At 42.9% G+C, this 16,518-nt stretch overlaps 1 long non-coding RNA gene across 3 annotated transcripts in view; it reads left to right on the plus strand.

The window, feature by feature from the left end:
* LOC110402742 overlaps nt 8–16,518 on the plus strand; it is a 51,705-nt gene continuing 35,194 nt past the window's right edge. For 2 of the 3 annotated variants that reach the window (XR_002441280.1, XR_002441281.1), the window contains exons 1-2: nt 8–461; nt 2,777–16,134. This is a non-coding gene — a long non-coding RNA (uncharacterized LOC110402742). The remainder of the gene's footprint in view (nt 462–2,776; nt 16,135–16,518) is intronic. The other variant, XR_002441282.1, reaches the window with a different exon arrangement.

The following is a 16,518-nucleotide window of genomic DNA, read 5'->3' on the forward strand; positions in this document are numbered from 1 at the left end:
GAGAGCAGCCGTGAACACCACTTCCCTGGAGCTCCAATCAGTGCCCACAGCGCAGGGCGGGATGAGGCCAGGGCCCCCGGCAGCCGCACCGCAGCTTTGGCTGAGGAGAGGAGCCAGCAGTGCAGCTTTGTGACAATCCTCTGGCGTGCTGGATGGGGCTCCGGGCAGGGCCGCGCTTCCCTGGGGTTTCTAGCTCCCGGGAGCCCCGATGCCTGGGTTCGAGCCCCTGGGTTCAGAGCCCCTCGCGGCCTTTGCGCCGCTGCCCAGGTGGCTGCCCTTCATGCTGACGTTCCAGCTATACCCTTCAGTACCGAGGACGCTGCCTTTCCAAACTATAAAACCCACATACATACGAACACGGAAGCGCCCATGCTGCTGCAGAAAGCGGAATAGCACAACTTGTACAGAGCTTTCTCAATCCCTTCGCCCTGCAACCACTGTTCCGTTCAACGTTGTTAGAGGTAAGTGGCATTTTGTCTTCACTGGCTGCTCCTGATTTTAAGAATCAAATCACTTATTTCTCTTTTTCGGTACATTAATTAAAACTACCCTTTTAACACCTCAGGGGGATACCGTTCTGCTTTGCTTAGCAGAGGTCAGTGGAGAAATGAGTGCTGTCGATCAGTGATAAAAATGGCTGGGTATGCGTGGGTGAACCGGTAGAACAATGATGAGGAAGGGCAGATAAAAATGTGCAATATTTTTATTGAAACTTGTACAAGATTCCCGATGACTTCAGCCACTGCAGGGGCTGCGCCTGCCCTCTCCCGAGGCAGGTCCCTCAGGGACAAGCCCACCTGGCAGCATGCCGCCTGCCAGCCCAAAACACCAACCGGGAGCACACGGCTGGAACCGTCCGGCCTCCAGCATCCAGGGCAGCCGAGCACATCCCTCACCACGCCCACAGAGACCTGCTGTGGGTGGGCATCGCAGCCCGGGTCTGCTCAGAGACCCTTGACTCGCACCAGCGTCCGTGTGGGGTGTGTCAGGGATGACAAATTTCCTGCCTCCCTCAGTGCAGCCTTGTCCGTATGCTTGAGGTTCGGGTTTATTTCCAGAAGGCTGGCCCCTACAACAGTGCAGGCCCATCACATTGTCACTGCACAGCACCTCGTTACATTGCTGCTGCAGAGCGTGCCGCCTCACCCAGAGCCAACCTGTTCCTACTGGGGGGGGGGCAGGATGTCCAGCACAGGGGAAAACAAGCTGGAGCTGGGAGGCAGCTTCTGCCCCTCCACTCAACCCCTGTCCCAGGCGGGGCCTGACACAGACCCTTGCCTGATGCACGTCTTCACAGCCCCGAGTCTACAAAGTGTGGGGGGGAAGAGAAGCAAAGCAGATGTTCCCTCGCCCCACCCAGTGAAAGAAGGAAGTCTTCAGCAATTTTTTCCATGCACACATTTATTACAAAATCAGATACGTATAGGCCATTAGAATCATTTCTACAATAAACAAGTTTAAAACAGTAAATTACATGGGAAAATTCCCCACCTCTTTAAGCATTTTATTTAACATTTCTCTTGCTTCTTCATACGAGTCTTCTTACACCTCACCAGAAGAACTGAAATTATTCTGTATTCCCCTGCACCACAACGTACAGCTCCACGTACCGCATTCTTCATTCTCACATGAACATGCTACATGTGCATCACCAGCATCCCGCACGTCCTCTGACATGCAGAGAAGGACTCTGCAGCGCTGGCTGCCCTGTCTTCTTTCAGGGTTTCCTGGAGGACGCCTGGACAGATTTAGCTTTGCTAAAGTACATTATTGCACACATAGAGATTCAAGGAGAGCCTATGGAATTATCTCATCTAGGTTTATGAAGAGGAAGCATCACTGACAGCGTCTGTCCATCCAAGTACAATTTGTCAGTACCATAGGCTGGGGCAACGAGTACAAGCCCTTGGTTTTCACTGTGAATCCAGAGATGCACCTAGAAGATGAAAACGCAAAACTAAATAACCTACACAAACAGGCCCAAACTGTCTCCTTTAATAAAGAAAAGAAGTAGGTATCACGTTGTTAAAAATGCTCTTTCGCTTTGATTTCCACACCAGTTCTCAAGAAGCACAGACAGGAAAAAAAATACAGAAGAGTGTATATATAGATGATAGGTGTTCGTAAAAAGATGGAAAACAATTGTCACAGATTTACTTATTTTTCTTGGGGCCATTAGCATATCATGTTTATTCCTAGAAAGGGTAACGGAGCTGCTTATAACACTTGGGCAGCTATACAAAACTCTGACTACGCTGCACCGGAGTAAGAAAACACAAAACACAACATAATTGTCAATGGAGACATTTTCAGCACAATTACCACTCACTAAGTACATAACAATTAGGGCAGAGCGCAGCACGGGCAGATGCTAACCTAATTTCAGCAAGATTTAGCCCAAATCATAGACTACAGATATACAGTCAGGGAACATATGCATTGTGCATTGCTTGATTCTCTGCTAAGCATTTGGCAATGTCCTCCTGTGTCCTTACAGGAAAAATATCCCTGCTTGGAGAGAAGAAAGCAGCCTATTTTTCCTGTATACGTGCAGTTCTTAGGTCTGCCAGGAATAAATACAGAGAATTAAGTCAAGTAGTAGAACAATACTTCATTGAAGGTTGGGATCTTGTTGTGTGAACCTGAGCAGCGAGCTGGTTTAAGTAAAATGCCAGGGAATATCTGCTTTTTTGTTAAGAAAAGCTGTTAGATGACATGTTTTATTTTTAGTGCTGTATTATTCTAGGTTTTTTCCTCTCTCTGATATTTTGTATAGATTATAGGGCTTTTGCCACCAGCCACCCATAACTTCTGAAAAAAGAATGCATGAAAAACACAGTCCTCTGTCTTATAGTTGCCAGGAAGTATATGTCACCACTCCAGATAACTGCCAGTCTTGATCTCCCTGAAATGCTTTCTCTACTACATGCACAACATTCTCTCCCAGATGAACAATCTGAGCATTACGGCATCCCATTTCCTAATGGACTGGAGACAGATAATCCCAGAAAATAAAAACAGAAGATGCTCAAATGGATTCCAGACACTGAGGACATCCTGCTCCTGAACCTTATCCAGCTCTGACCTTTCAAACTCTCAAGCACCTCAGAGGGGGCTTCAGCACAGACGTTCCAGGTTGGAGGCTGCAGCTCTGAAGCCGGGATCCTTGGCCCCACAGGGAGTGGCGGAGGAAGCCTCGTGGCTTTTTGATACAGGGTCATCTGGAAAGGAATTCAGAAGCACTGTAGAAGCATAGCCGTACCAAGTATTCACAACAAACAGCTGAGATAGCCTTTTCTCCTACATGGAAATCAATTTCAGTCTCTTCTGCCGCAGCTGAAGAAGAATTTATATGAACACAGTTCATCATATGCAAGTGGCACTAAAGGCTAAAAACTCACCATTCAGCAACTGATCTGACACTCGAAGGAACCTTGGGCCACTCCACCTTCACATGCGCAGCGGGGTGCCCGGCAAACCGCCCAGTTACCAGCTCAGTAGAAACCCTGTAGTCCTGGCAATTCCGGCCCCATTCCAGGGCAGCCTACAATGCAGCGAGAAGCAGTCCATTTTTAAAAACAGGGAACATCATCTTCTTGTTCTGTATACAGTTGTATACGACAATTTTTTGAACCTTACCACTGCCTCGTGAGCACTGAGGACCGAAGCTTCTGCACAAAGCTGCTTCCACTTGCTTGAAACTGAGAGGTTTGTCACAAATACCTGCATCTGGGGCCTGACAAAGCTGATATCAGCATATACTACGAGCTGGAGGCCTCCTTTCTTCTTATTGTTACTAATGCCACGGAGAAAAGCAGCTAACGCCGGGGTTTTGATGTCACCTAGAAACTTTGGCTAAGAAGAAGGGGCACAAAGTAGGCAAAGAACAAGATTACAAAGGAGTTGCTATAGAACATTTTAAATGCAAGATCTATAAAATAAAAACTGAACTGCAAATATATAGCAGCAGATGTACTGCACATATTTCTATATAGGCCTGTAAATTCTCATGCATATGCCTTAGCATGCGTGTGCCCCTGTAAGCACAGACAGACCTCATCACTGTATTTGAAATAAGCCAAAATGTGCGCCTTCTACTGAGCTACACCCCGTGCACCGTAAAAAGACTGCACCATGAAAAGCATGCAGGGGATCTACAGTGTGTGTCCCGCTCAAAACTTGACAGTTCGGTGTTTCTCTGTTCCCATTGCCCTAGCTGGGCAATTACCACAAATGCACGGCCACTCTACCACTCTTCCAAGCTGTGGAAAGCCCCTAACAATGACGCAGCGAACCCAGGAAGCAGCTCGGAACGTGCCACGGCTGGATCCGGTAGAGGAGTATGTGCTGGTAACTTGGTCACCCGGGAGTTTTCTTAAGGGGAACTGCAGAAAAAAACCACACCACGCTGAGGAAGGTACTTGAAAATCACACTCGAGGAAATTGCACTAGGCAGTGCTGCAGAATATCCTTTGTTATGGAGGTTATTACTGATATGAGTCTTAGAAAAACTGCCACTGCTGGTTTGGTGTTGTCAGTACTGCAGATTACAAGCTCAATTAACTGAGAGTTAAAAACTCACCTCTTGTCTGCGTGCTGCTCTAAAGCAATACTGATAAATCTCATGATGCCCCTTGGAAAATATTAACAAGAAGGAGATAAAAAGCCTTGGAAGAAAAGAAATGCTGCAATTGCATTCAAATCTGAGCACTGGAAACTACCTCAGAATTTTTCTAATTATCATTCACACATAGTTCTGTACACCTAGGTACAAGCACATAGTACAAGCAAGTTCAGACACGTGCCGAGCGGGGAGAGATGCTCTGTCGCATAAATCTCCCGTGCAGTGACAGGTTTTGTGGATCCTTCTCCACAGTTTCTTATGCTGAAGCTCAAGCTGAAGAAGAAGAGGCAACTTTGGGGGGACCTAACAGCAGCCCCTGGTAACAGCTACGGGGAGGCTACGGCCAGGCTCTGCACAGCGGTTTCTGGTGGGAGGATGAGAGAGAAAGGGCACGGACTACAATAAGACAGGCTCAGGTGATGACGTATAGAGCGACCTTCTCCCCGTGAGGACAGGCAAGCAGCAGAGCTGGTTGCCCGTGGAAGGCGTCCAGCCTCCGTCACTGGAATGTTTCAGGATCAGGCCGGACAAAGCCCCGAGCAACCTGATCTGAGAGCGTAGCTGGCCCTGCTTTGAGCAGCTGATGTGCACGCAGAGCTTCTTAGCTCCGTTCCAAACAGCACGACCCTGCGATTCTGTGACTGTGTGACTTGATATGATTGTAGGAACCTACCGAAAGCCTGCTGAGGTTCTGACTGACTGCAGTAGCATTTGGATGGGAACCAAGACATTACGGCAATAATAATTCTTAGTGAGAGGGGACTTGATTCAGGACGCTGTTCCAGAGCTCCATAATCTTGCTGCTGCAAATTTCCCAATTAAGTAAAAAAAAAATTGCTTATTTGGCAAAGTTTACTGAGTGTGTCAAATTGATATGCGTGTTACGACCGTGCAATTAGACTCACGTCGCACCAACAAACAGAGATGTGCATCTGGCACCAGAAGTAGAGAACACGCTATTAAATACTGCTTTCCTTCAGTTACGTGTTTTCCTACTATATAAACTTTTCATTATATAAACTATTTCAAAACTTTTTTATCTGCTCCCAGAACAACAAACTCCTGAAAAAGTGAGATTGGATTTTGCACTAGTCATGGTACAAACGCACGTTACATTCATATTTTTACTGTTGAACTTGTGAAAAATATTAAGATTCTTTGTTGTAGATGAAATAAATACACCCTTATGTAAGACGTGATGCCAATTCTGAGGGCTGGCTGCAGACACAGGTGGTTCTGCTGATTGGGGAATTACAAGCAAGCTGTGTGTTATAGGCGGGGAGAAGAGTAGGGGTGGGGTGTTGGGGAGAAGTTTTAAATAAATGGGAGTTTGTTGGAGCTGAGCAAGCTTAGAGGACTGGGAGGGCGATGGTCTGATGTTTTGTAGTAGGCAATCTGAAAGGGGCAAGGTTATGTGGTGAAAGTATCTAGGAGCGTGGGCAAGCTCTTTCAATATATTACTGGAAAGGCTTAGGAAACCCCCTGAGAGCGTATCGTGGTGCTAGGTAATGGAATAAAGCCACCTGTCTCTTTTAGTTTCTGAGCTGGAGCTTAGTCCCTAGAAATGGCTTCAGCATGCAGGAGTGGTGTAAGCTAGATCTGGTTCAGGCCAGCCTGGTGCGGGCTGGGGGCTGTCCTTCAGCCTCTCAGCTACACTGGAGTTGCTGGCCTGGCACAAACAGTTACAAGGGAGGTTTGAGCTGCGTAGTTTTCTCTCTTTTGAAACCATCTTTTCACAAGAAATTCTTAAATATTTCAGAAGCATGCTTGCTGTTGAGATTGCAAGGATATTGGCGAAGTAACTATTCTGTGTTAGGCTCCTGCATTTTGATAAGACTAATCTCAGGAAATACAAATACGAGATTGTTTTCTAATGCTGATATTGGCTGGTAAAAACATAATAAGTTTTGCATTCATAAGTAATGTAAAACTTATCTCCAAAAGAGCTAATCCGTAACCAGATTCTGTAATAGCCTTTGTAGTAGCTGGCTTGTTGTTTCCACTTTGGCTTGTTAGTGCTGAACTAATGGGGGTTTCCTTTTTGGCTTGGTCTCCTGGCCTTTATCCAAAGGACTTCTGTACTTCAGAAGGTGTCGGAAGAGACTACCATATTTTAGGCTATGTGGTTTCTGATTCAGGGCAATCGCTTGTGTAGTTCACTGTACAGAAATATTCCAGTCTACCGTTTCCTAGGTAGTGCAGTTTTTTTAATGGATGTATTCTCCCAAAACCCAGAGGAAAAATCACCAGTGCAATCCAACGTAAAATGGAATTTGTAGCCACAGATATTATGTTGATTTGCAGTTGTAACCAGGATTGTTTTCGGAACAGTTGCACAGCGTTTTAAGATGCCCAGAGAGAACTCACTGTTTTAGCTGTTCTTAAGCTAAATGCATTCCTCTTCCTTCTAGGCATATTAGTAAATGATTTGAAGAGGTTAGCCTGAAAACTGAAATTGCTTGATACAGAGTAGTACTTCGTATGCCAGAAGCGCTGCAAGAGCATAGCAAAAGCGTAGCAAGCAGCAAGAATACGGAATACCTCAAAGCCCGGTAGAGTATTTGAAAGCTTGGTTCGTTCGTTTCTTTTGAGTAAGAAGCTTCTAATTAGCTTATTGTGACTGGGTGGTATTCAGCTTTATTGAAGTAGTGAAGCGGTACTTTAAGCAAATTCACCGTTTCCTGGAAGCATTCCAGGAATTGATTCTTTTTCTCCTACCACGCGATGGAGGCAGTGCTGACGGTAGCTCTTCAGATGGCAATAATGAAATGATCCCGGGGTGGAATGTGGTGAATTACATAATTCTCCAATGTAGCTTAAGCAATGTTGTTCATAAATGATTAAGAAGTCCAAGTTCATAATGGGAGGTTTGGTAAGTACAGTGTCTTCTGCATGTTTCTAGCTATCATTAGTACCTGCATGTAGATTTTGTCTTGCTTGTTCAAGTTGGTAATAAGTCTCATATAGTGACTTCAGGAATTTTCCCGGAGAAACAGGCCTTTTTACAGCAGAAGGAATCAACACCTCCCCTTGTTTCCCACTGCCTCAGCTAAATTAAAAACAACCAAACAACAACAACAAAAAAAAACAGCCAGAGGAAACTGCACATGCTTCTCTCTTGTGTTTGTCTGCTGGGGTGTGAAGCTTCCCTGCACATGGAACAGCTGAGCTGCATTAGCCAGACAATTTGCACAGGGTAATTCATGTAGCTTATCAGTGGGAACGCTTAACACCTGAGATGAATTGGAGGCCTTGCTAAGAATTGAACTCCACAGCTGGATTGGAAGCAGTTGCAAATGCTCTGGATTCTGGCTGTCCTTTGCTTCAGAGCGCTACAGCTTGTCCTTGGAGGAAGGGGTGCATTGTGAGCCAAGCGAGGCTAAAGTAACTTGTCAGCACTGTTCTGAAGGCATCTGTGAAAATACTCTTATGTTAGATAGCGGTGTCTTGCTCATGCGTGCACCGTAAGATTTTCTTCTGAAGGACTAATGTTCTGCATCTGGCTCCTGTTGTCCATCTTCTGCTTTTTTTCCTTAGTCTAAACGCGTTTGGGAGAAAATGGTAGCTCTGTTCATTTTTCCCTTCAAGTGTCAGGTAGGAAGCAGGATAAACTTAGGAATCTCTGTGCTTATTAATCTATAATAAAGACTGGATTTAACCACTTAACCAAATGTTCTTGTTCAGAAAGATTGCCTTTGATTTAGTTCAGATGCTGCAGGTTGTCTCCACCTGTTTCTGCTTGCTTTAGCAAATTTTCTAGGGCTAAGGAGCATTTAAAAATCTATCAAGTCTGGGAAACATCAGGTGGCTATAGATGCTACTGTCCCACTAAGTAGAAAAATGGATACACCTGACTACTTATTTCTCCTTGTTTATATGCTGGTAAGTGCCAGGCGTGAAGTCCTAATTATTCTTGTGGCAGAGACTCTAAAATCTCTGGTGGTTACTTCAGGCAGTGTACAGGCAATGTCTGAACTGGGTGACTGTGGGATATATTATTTGAATCCCACCAAAAGCTGAGTAGCATGGCATGTTTCTGAAATCCTGTTTGCCTGCTTGAGGCTCTGTTAGAAAGGCCTTCTGTGGGAAACTTCTGATATTTTGGAGTAAACATGTTTTAAAAAACACTTCTCTTTTTTTTGAAATATACAACTGGAGTAGTCTTCTCATTGGAGGTATTAAAATAGGAGGCTATTCATGTTACAAACACAATTGTTTCAATGTGGTACTTTCTATGATGAGACTTGGACAAGATTCCATCTAAGAGATGACCTGAGCAACTGTTTCAATTGTTATATCTCTTTTCCCCAAAGTGCCCAGGGAGAACATTCAAATTACTTTGTCTTCAGAATTTAATAACTCGGTAAATGATTTGTGTGTGTGGGATTGTGTCATTGATACTATTCTGAACCCTGCTGCTACTTCAATATGTCAATACCAAAAAAAAAAAAAAAAAGCTGAGAAATTCCACTTGCCAGCTACCTTTTTCCCTCTTAAAAATGGAATTCTTGTGTTTGGGTGCAGAATTTCTGATGACTTCGGTCTGCTCTAAGACCTCGAATGTCTTACAGCTAAGTGGAACAGTTAAGTTTGAGAAGAATTGAGAGGAAAAGAAGGAATAACAGCAGATCCTATGTTATTCCTACTAGGAGTGTGATGTACTTTTTAACATCCTTGCAATACTGATAAGCATACATGCATGCTCTTCAGGCAGCTTGGCGTTTTATTTTTCAGAACAATATCGGCGGTATTTTTTTCCAAATAATAAAAAGAATATACATGTTTTTTTGAGTGGATTTCTTTGTACACAGAGAACATCTAGGGAATTCAAGGAATTATCCATTTTGCCCCTTTAGTCCATGTGTCAATTTTTTTCTGTAACAGTCATATATTGATTGTGGTAGCAGGATGATTTGAACCTTAAGGACGTTCTTCCCCTTTTGTGACAGATGGCAAAGCAAGAATGTGATTTTTTTTTTCGAGTACTAGAGGCCATAATGCGAGTGAAACGAGGCTGTTCAAATATAAATGGGTGGCAAGTTAAGCTTGAAAATTATCTCAGGGCACAAACAGCCTCTTTGGCAACTTTAGATACTAACATATTTTCAGCTACCTATTAGACATGATCCCTCAATGGGCATCAGATAATCTCTTAGGATGTATGTCAGGAGCTTTTTCACTGACATGCTGCCACCTTGATAAAGGTACCTAGAAGCTTCTGAGTGCAACATGTTGGAATCTGTTGCTTCTTTAATCATCTCTTCAGATGGGTTAGATCATAACAGTTTTTGTAATTCTGCTGAAGTTCAACTACAACATTGAACTGGCTACAAGCTTGACAGACATTAGGATTGGTTTTTCTAGAGACGGTGTTTCAAAAATGACTTAGCACTGTCACTTTGTTTCCAAAAACTGAATAAAATGTCCCACTTAGTTTTCAAAATGGTTGGTGGAAACTATATGTATAAAATTGTTAATTTTGTTGAACTGCATATCAAAGTTGTGTTTCCTCTCTGGTATCTTGTCCCACTGTATTGCAGAAGCTGTCTTTTCGGCTGGATGCTGTGTTCGGAACGTAAGCCAAGGGATCAGCTTGGATCAAGTATCTATAAAAAGAAATTACAATTTTTATTACAAAGACTTGGCACAAGCAAGCATTAGTAAACGTACTATTGTCATGTTGTTGAAAAGATCTGAGGAAGAGTTAGACTTAATCTAGGGTCTGTGGGGTAACTTGGACAATTTGGCAACGCCACTCACATAGGATAGTAGTTACATACTGTGCCTGCCTAGGCATCATCTGTATGTACTAGGCACAGCTAAACCTTAATTGTGACTGAGAGCCCATTTGATCTTTTAGAGGCATCGGCTCTTTTCCTAGGCGTCCGCTATGGTCGCTGAACACAAAAGTTTGCCGGTAACTCTATGTATTTATGCTTTTGCTTGATTCATTATGCTTTGAAGAAGGGACTAAAGTAGGTCAGAGTTCTTCTAAAATAATTTTGTGTGGAAACTAGGGACCCGCTTAGAACTAGGCCCAACAAATAAAAAGCCTGATGTTGATAAACTTGGTGTTGGCTGATACACTCAAGTTGGACCCTCATTCTTGAGAATGAATTTCAAGTAGATCCAACTGCTGCAAATGCTGCTTTGAGTGCAGTTCATCTGGAAATGCTGAGACCTTTTCCTCGTATGGTAGTTCAGAGCTGTTTGTTATCTAATATGCTATTAATTGCTCTGCAATTTGTGAGTGAATAAAACACTGTAGAAAGGTAACGACTTGTTTAGTCTCTCCGCTAATAATCCCCCTTGAGTGAAGGTGCGCTGACAGCCTAGTCAAGAGAACCAGAGAGTGAGAAGATGCCCACTCTTAAGTGTCAGGAAGTGAACATACGTCAAGCTAGGTAAGAATGTGAGCATGAGCAGGCTAAAGTTGTGTAGGCAGAACACAGCAAATCCAGTATCACTGCAAAATTATGCATTAGTGGTTTGCTGAATACCCTGGTTTTTGCAAAGGAGGAAAAAGGAAAGCAGGCACTTAGGTCACCTAGCTAGGTAACAGTATATGCATTCGCAGTATTCTTCATACTGTGGAGTTTGATAATAGTGGAAAATAATATTCCAAATTATTTCAACACTTTGTGAGAACTGTTGTTACTGTTTGATAATAGTTTCTGTGCTATGCTTTTCATATCCTACTGTCCTACAAAGCAGTTTGTTCTTGTTATTAATATCAAGGCTAATAGTTCGAACAGTTTCCTTGCTTATGAGTAGGGAATGAGGTGGATTAACACTGATGTTGGAGGACCTTGCGTGGGGACACTGGAGCACATGGGATAGGTTATTATAGTAGGGACAGGCAAAAGAATCTACAGACAGAAATGGCATAGGACCTGAATGCAGCGATCACGTTAGACTTCAGAATGAGAGAATGACAGTTAATTTTCTAAAACTCTTGAGCAGTGTAAATGTTCAGTTCACCTTTTTTCTCATGTAGTCTTCAGAATTCTTTGCAAGGAAGTGGGGTCAAAATATTCCTGCATTTTAGGTCCTGCTATTTGTGTTTGAATAATCTTAAGCATGAGAGAGAAAACTGTGTTTTTTTTCTGTACCCATGATACAAAATCCCAACTGAAAGCACTGATTTGAAAGGTTGATCTTCCTGTTAAAAGTGGATAGCTAAATTATAAGCGAGATAATTAATTCTGTGAAGCTATCCAGTGGATTTGGTTAGCTTTTATATATACACAGAGCAAGATAGGAGAAAAGGGAGTAGAGTGGATGACAAAATATGTGTTTTCCATTATCATAAAGAATTGAATACACACTCATGTATACATACATGTACAGTTAGATGTCTATTTAGATAGAAGTCTCCATCTTAATACTTTGCTGGTGCAATGGGAACACATCCCTTCTGCCTCAGCAGAAATATAATAAAGAAACTTTGCTGTTCTTGTGATTTTATATCATTCAGCTCTAATCTTGTATCTGGAGAAGGATTGATCAGGATGTAAGAAAGGTTCTGATGATCGTTCATTTCATCTAGAGGGCATCTGATGATCTAGAGTTCATTTCAACTATGTGCATCCATACCAAATCGGGTTTAAAAACTAATTGTCAAAGGTATGATTTGCGACAACCCAATTTGAAAGATTATCATTTTTGGATCAGAGTTGTCAAAAAAATATCAGGTACCAAAGTGATATCCAATAATTAGAAATACCTGATGTATCATCTTTTGAGTTATCAGCTCTCCAAGCATGTTTTCTTTTTGAGTGTTCTGAAATACATTATTTTGCACTTCTTTCCAGTTACAGAACTTCTTAATGCAACTCAATTTTACTTCAAGCAGTGTGTTATGTGGCTTATGTTAGCAAGTGGGAAGCAGCCAAGGCCAAATGTACATGTATGAAATTCTCATCCCTTTCCAAACTTAGTCAATGTATAACTTTTTTCACCTTCCCTATATCTGAAGTGAGAATTAGCATTTTCCTTTTATCACCTCTGCCAATGGGTAGAAACGTGAAAGATGCAGAAAACATAATCGGTATTTGTTTGTTTTTTTTTTTAGGAAGTATTGCTGAGTTAAGTCTCAGCACACTTGTAGCTATCGCTAGCATTATCTTCTGTGCAGTCTACTCTGAATACTTCTCCTAGGGTGTCACAGTGAGACTAATAGGTCTCAAATGGATAAACATCTTGCACTAATTTCTTCATTTTAAGTGAGAATTAAAATGATGTGGTGGAGAACAGCCCAGTTCTAGTTTTGGTGTGATTCCCAAGTCTTGGTAATGAACTGAGTTTTTGAAGTGTGTTCTGTAGGTTAAAAATGACTGTTTTCTAGTACGTGTAACTTTTCTGTGTGAGCATATCACGTGTTTTGCACTACCGTAACAATTTCTGTCTAGAGAACAATTAGATTCTGAATCCAGGTGCAATTACACAGCTGAAGCGATCTTTTACGGTACCGTTGTCTTCTGTGAGGTAAAACTGATACAAAATATTTTGACAATTTATACAAACACGTTCACCATATTAGCACCATCGTGCCTCTGCTAAAGGCTTGCATGGCCAAACAAGTGTTATGTCCCGGTTGGATTATGTGAATTCACAGTTAATTGAATTCAGAACCGGAGATCTCAGAGGTTATGTTATCAGTATAAAGAAAGCCAAAGATGTAAAATTGGCTTTAGAGTTATTCCTATGCGTGAAGATCGGTAAGCAGCTGTGGTAATTTCTTTCAGTGCCCCCCACACTGATGCAGAGAGATAGTATTGAGGAACATGTTAAACTGCGGCAGTGAGTGAACTGGCATGATTGATTTGTGCCAGTTTGGGAGGACAAAGATCAAAAAGTTTCTGTTTTGTGCTTAATACTTAATGGGATGAGCAGGGAGTGATCTAACTTTAAGGTGGGTGAAAGGCTTGTGGACTTTATTACTAAAAATAAGGGAGGCGGAAAGATAGCAGTGGGAATGTGATAGTCCAAGTTTGCAGCTGACTTAATCTGTAAAATCCAAGTCCTCTAGTGACCAATATAAATGTGAATCAAATTAACAAAATTTCTTGTGGTTGACTCCATGTTGTTGTGGCTTTTGTCAGTTCTGCAAAATACTTAGCCCTGGTACCTCCTGCTGAGAGTCATTTGGTATCTGCAAATAAAGCAAGAGTAATAACCATCTGTTGGAGCATGGAATAAAAAGTTTGTGTGTAATTGTAAAGAGTGAGCAAAATTATAGCCATATATTGTGTAGTAGACTTAGCTCACCATGAAGTTGATGTGTGCGTAGCAACTGTAAGAACTGCTGGGCAGTAAGCTGACACTGGTGTTACGGGATGTCTTGAAGTTGCATTAAGAATGTGTATTGTTAAAATGGTCTAAGAAGAATATTCATTTTTGTAGGAAATATTGCTTACCCTCAGCTACTAGATACCTTAGGCATTGGTCAAGTTCAAATACAATCGTTTTGAAAAATGAGACTGCATTTGTAAAATGGTGGTAAACTATCCCTGGTATCAGTAAGGTCATATTACCCAGTTTCTGATGAGGGAGCTGGGCTTGTTTAGCTTGGAGAAGAAAAGGCTCTAGGGAGACCTTTGTGAGGCCTTCCAGTACTAGAAGGAAGCTTATAAACGAGAGATGTGGGCTTTTCACAGGGGAAAATAGAAGACGAGAGGGGAATGGTTTTAAACAAAAAGAGGGCAGACTGAGGTTAGATTTTTATGATGAAATTCTTCACTCGGAGGGTGGTGAGACACCGGCACTGGCTGCCCGGAGAAGTTGTTGATGTCCCATCACTGGAGGTGTTCAAGTCCGGGTTGGCTGGGGCCCCGGGTAGCCTGACCTAGTGGGCGGCAACTCTGCCCACGGCAGGAGGTTGGAACTGTGTGAACCTTAAGGTCCCTTCCACCCCAAGCCATTCTTAAGATTCTGTGACCAATGTTGATGCGTTGAGTATTGGTGGTTTATTGTCATTTCCGTGTTTTGTGTTTTTTAACTCTGCATGGAGTATATTGACATGTGAACCAGAAGTCTTTTGAACTTCACTGAAATACACTAAATGACTTCAGTTTAGGTATGCGTGTAGATGCATATTTACGTAAAATTCAATTTTACCCTCCATTATCTATGGTGGAAACAGTTCTACTTATTCCTAATACTATTTTACTGGTTGGGATGTACAATACCAGTAGAGTTTCCTGTTTTTGAGAAACATAGGTTGCTCTGAAAGTAATGCCTCCTACTGATTTACATGGAAACAACTACAAAGAGCGCAATTGCATTATATGATGGAGCAAATTCTCAGCTACAAAACACTGTTTTTCAACACATACACTGCTACGCATTTTCAGTAACATGAGCAAGAGCCTGTGTGCTGCGCTCGTTTAAAAAAAAAATAAAATCTGCATGGCTGTCCAGAACGTGGTTTGGGGTGACAACAACTGAAAGAGCAGGAGGTGAGAGAGACATTGTAACCCTTACCACTGGACCTCTGAAAGTAACTGAAATTGAAGTTTTGAAAAAAAGACTTTTCACGCTGCCCAAATGAACATGTCACCTGGTTATTTCGATGCTGGGACAATGGAGCCAACAATGGGTCGCTAGATAGCACAGAAGCTTGCCAACTGGGAAGCACTGCTAGGGACTTAGCCATTGACAGAGGTATTAGTAGATGTCAGGATGAGTCCTTCATCCTTTGGAAGCAGATGCTGTTAGCTGTAAAGGAAGAATACCCCTTCAAAGACGATCTGAGGCCTGAGATAAAGAAATGGACTACTATGGAAAAAGGCATCCAATATTGAGAGAACGTGCCGTGGTGGATATGTTACATGACCCCACGTTCATTCCTGATGATCCAAACTAGGAGCATGATCCTGAGAGAGGCAGGTGTACACCAGAGGTGTGGTGTAAATTGACAAGATCTGCACCAGAAAAGTACACTGGTACATTAGCAGCCATGTATGGCAGAGGGGAAAGAAGACCCCTTCTAAGTGAACTGATTTCTAGGCTCCATGACTTTGAGCTACATTTAACCCCTCTGCAAGCTTATATTTCAGCTGTTGCAAAAGTAACTGAAAGACTGGATAGAATTGAGAGTAATCAAGAAGATGCAATGGAGGAACTGACTACGGTGCCTCATGACGATGAACCTGATGAGGATAAGGATTATCGAAACAGCCTACTGGAGTGGCTGAGCAAATTATTTTCCTCCTGACCTGCATCATCCAACATCTCAGCTATCGGAAGAATTCCTCCTGCTCAAGCAAGTGACAACACTAAGACTATGTCGCGCATTGCTTTGTGGCGTTACCTACGTGACCATGGAGAAGATGTGAAGAAGTGGCACAAAAAACCCACTCCTGCCCTACAAGCATAGGTCAAAGAATTGCAAGACAGATCAACTACCAAGGCGAAATCCTCCAAGAACATGATCGCTCCAGTTGCTGCGGGACGTGGCAAAAGCCCTAAGGACCCTGATCATGACTCACAGAAGAAAAACAATACAGGTAACAAATAGAGGGGCCCTGCCCCCAGCCAGGGGGAGAAAGGGACAATAGATTGTATTGAACTGTGTGGGTTCGATGGCCTGGCACATCAGAACCAGAGAAATAGAAGGCACTGGTGGACACTGGTGCGCAGTGCACTCTAATGCCCTTGAGTCACGAAGGGACAAAATCAATTTATATTTCTGGAGTGACTGGGGGTTCCCAAGAGTTGACTATGTTGGAGGCTGAAATAAGCCTCACTGGTAAAGACTGGCAAAAACATCCTATTGTGACTGGCCTGGGGGCTCCATGTATACTTGGTATTGATTACCTCAGAAGGGGGCATTTCAAGGATCCCAAGGGGTATCGATGGGCCTTGGGAATAGCTGCTGTAGACACCGACAA

Source organism: Numida meleagris, chromosome 7, assembly GCF_002078875.1.
Source record: "Numida meleagris isolate 19003 breed g44 Domestic line chromosome 7, NumMel1.0, whole genome shotgun sequence".
NCBI classification, from domain to species: Eukaryota; Metazoa; Chordata; class Aves; order Galliformes; family Numididae; genus Numida; species Numida meleagris.